This window comes from Poecilia latipinna, unplaced genomic scaffold, assembly GCF_001443285.1.
Source record: "Poecilia latipinna isolate Pla-1442-1.1 unplaced genomic scaffold, P_latipinna-1.0 Scaffold74, whole genome shotgun sequence".
Lineage (NCBI taxonomy): Eukaryota > Metazoa > Chordata > Actinopteri > Cyprinodontiformes > Poeciliidae > Poecilia > Poecilia latipinna.
Genome location: NW_015112690.1, coordinates 119,559 through 122,941, shown reverse-complemented (window position 1 = coordinate 122,941; position 3,383 = coordinate 119,559).

Here is a 3,383-nt window from a genome sequence, read left to right as displayed (position 1 = left end):
TTTTCCTGCTGGATCTCCTTTCAGTCTCCGACATGTTTCCTTCCAGGATGTCCTGCATTTTAACCTCATAAACCTCATCCAGGTTCCCTGTTGCTGCTGAAGGAAGCATCCCCACCATGTTGCTGCTCACCGTTTTCCACTGAGTTCAGGATGCTGAGTAGCTCTAGGTTTTCACCATACTTTGTGTTTGGCAAGTAAAGTAAATATTTGCAGTTTTGTTTCATTTATTTGCCAGGTGCCATATTTGCTGATATTTTAAAAGTATCCAATGTTGTTGAAATAAAAAAAAATAAAAAAGTAAAAATCTGCAAATGAGGCTCAACCAATTACATTTCGGCCACTTTCATCCCAGATAGACTGAGAATTGTTAGGACAGATGCAACCCCCTGCATGAAAAAAAAATAAAATCATTAAAAACTACTTTTTGTATTTGCTCAGAATACCTTTGTTTTTAAGTTAAAGAATATGTAAGGGGGCAAATACCTTTCCCACAACACTGTAATTGCCTATTTGCAAACCCAAGTCATTGGTGGGGTCACATTGACTCCACATGAAGCAGTTTACTCTGTTACACCCTCAGAAGCTGCTTATTCATACAAATGGTGGAGCTCATTAATATGTGGATGCTCTCTGCATGACACACAGAGGCCATTACCAGCAGACACTGGGTGCCATTATCAGACAGGAGGAAGTGAGACACAGCTTCTCTTCACTCCATCCATGGCTGATGTTAATTTAAACCTTTGCCACTGGGAGTGGTATGTTTTCCTAACAATACTCTCCTAGCTGGTAATTAGTTGGGACATCTACTGCAGACAGGTTCTTCTGTTGGATTGTTTGAACTGTGCAAAGATGGGCGAATAGTGGGCAGTGTGTGTGACAGAGTGCAGGGGGGACGAGCACACACACACACACACACACACACACACACGGTTCGGTGTCATTGACACGAGCCGAGATGTCCCCTCCCGGACTTAATGAGTCATTAATCATGGAGCGCACCGAGAGTGGGACGACAGGAAGCCAAGAGTTTACACATACAGAATCAACATCATAATGACACAGTCCGCAGGAGAGCGTCGCCAGTATGTGCTCTGCTTGATGAGGTTGTTGCAGAGATGGAAAGAAGCTCACGTCCAGGTGACAACATCTGTCAGTCAAGAATTGACAAATGTGTCAGAACAAACCGAAGAAAACGCCTCAGAATTAGTTAGAAGACAATTCAACTTTGTTGTTGTGCAACAGCAGCTTCGGTTCATCAGTTACTGACTCATTTAGTCATTTAGATCAAAATGACCAAGTAGGGGCATCGCCGGATTATTAGGGAATAATAGTCAAATAGTTTTCAGATATCTGAGGTTCAGTACCGATACAACACAGAAAAACGTTCAGAATTGACTTAAAATATTTAATAAATGTACTGAATTACACATTTATTTGTTAACTCTTCACCAGTCCAGCTCACTTAAATACACCACAGCTTCACAAAGTTGGCCAAACATGAAAAACAACTTTAATTTGTTTAGTCACTGCAATCAGATTTTAACAGCAATGTGGAATAAAGAAACTGGCAAAACAGGTTGACCAAACGTAAAAAAAATAAACTGCAACAAAACTTCTGTCAAATTGTTCAGAAAGTGGAATTAGGAATAATAAATATAATGTAAAAAAAATAAGCATTGCATCATTCATAACACAGGCACAAAATGATCATCGTCACTGATATCCAATCTAGAATCTTTTTTCCATATAGGGTCCAATGCAGATAATCGGCACTTAACTATTAATTATCTGCCTAGATATTAAATATCAACACATGAAGGATTTAAGTTTGGCATCGACATGCTCAAATAAAATGTATCTGCACATAATGCATGTATGTAAATAACAAACAGCTTCTTTCTCATATGTATGAGCTTAAAACTAATTCAACCTTCCAGATAAAATGCTCAAACTGACGAACACAGTTCCACTCGGCCAAAGTAAAAGGGAAAGAATAATGAAACTAATTACCTAAAAGTTAAACAAGAAGAACAGAAAAAATAACTAGTAAAAATGATGCGTTGATGCCACAGTTCAGTATGAAATTAGTAATAAGATGCATGTTGTGCACGACGAACTGCCTGCATCACTCAGCGTGACGCACACAGTGCGCCTGAGGTGAGGCGCAGCTCATCATAACCTCACCTCACCCGTCTTCCATGCATTTGAAGAGGCCATAAAAATAACCATTGACCATAAAAATGTGGAAGTCATACATAAAAAACTTTCTACAACATCAAGTGGATAAATGTATTTTCTCTTATCTTTTTTAGTACCCATTAACTTTCCTTGATGACTGCGTATAACATTAGCCACCAGTCTTAGTACTGTACGAGCTCTGGCAGTTCATATGTTGTTAACGTGTTTCATGTATAAAATGCATCGGATTGCAATGTTTAAAGTCACTAGCTTGGTCCCATTGGTTGTAGTAGAACAGCAATAGTTCGTACCAGATAAGAATATAAAAATTTATACAAAACAAAAATCCAATTTGATGAACTTTAGAGTAAGTGTAGGACAATTAAAAAAATAAAGAGTTGCGTTGTATGAATTAAATATTATGTAACTGTAGGAAAACGTGCGGACAACAATAGGAGGAGGAGAAGCAGACAGAATGAGGTTACTGTTTCTTTAATTGTCAACATCATTACTTATGTCCACCCACAGGTCTCAGACTTTACCCGAGGGTCCAACTAACCAAAACACTGCACACAGTGTGCACTCAATTAAAACACGTTCTTTAGCTGCTTCTTTCCAGAATGAGACAAGGCGAGTGAGTTTGAAGTTGAAAGAATAAATTATGGTATTTTTCTCTAAACACAGAAATCGGTCAGAAAGACCCCACCACCCATATGGGGGTGGGAATATGGTAATGGGTTGATGGTTTACAGTAAAAAGATTTAAATAAGTAATTGCTTTCATTGATTAGTCTCTAAATCAACATTCGTGACGACATGGAAACAAAGGATTTTATGCAATGAGACATTCCTGGCTTCAGTCATCAACATGAAAAAGGTTCAAGGGAACAGCATTATATATTTTCCAGGCATATAGCAATGTTACCTTCAATTATAAACATGCATATATCAAACGTGACTTAAAGGAAATTTGACGTCTTGAAATTGGGCCTCTGTCTCTTTAAGAAGCTCCCACTCTTTCCAGATGCTCCTCCTTCAGCACGTCATCACAATTTTCTCTTTTAGACATCAATAATCACGCTTTGGAGTGAGACTGAGTTTGTATAGTAAGCTCAGCAGTGCCACCAGGTTTGCTACTTGCTGCTGCTAGTCTGGAGGAGCCCAGTGGGGAGAGGCAGAAAGAGGTTTCTGTGTGAAGTAGAA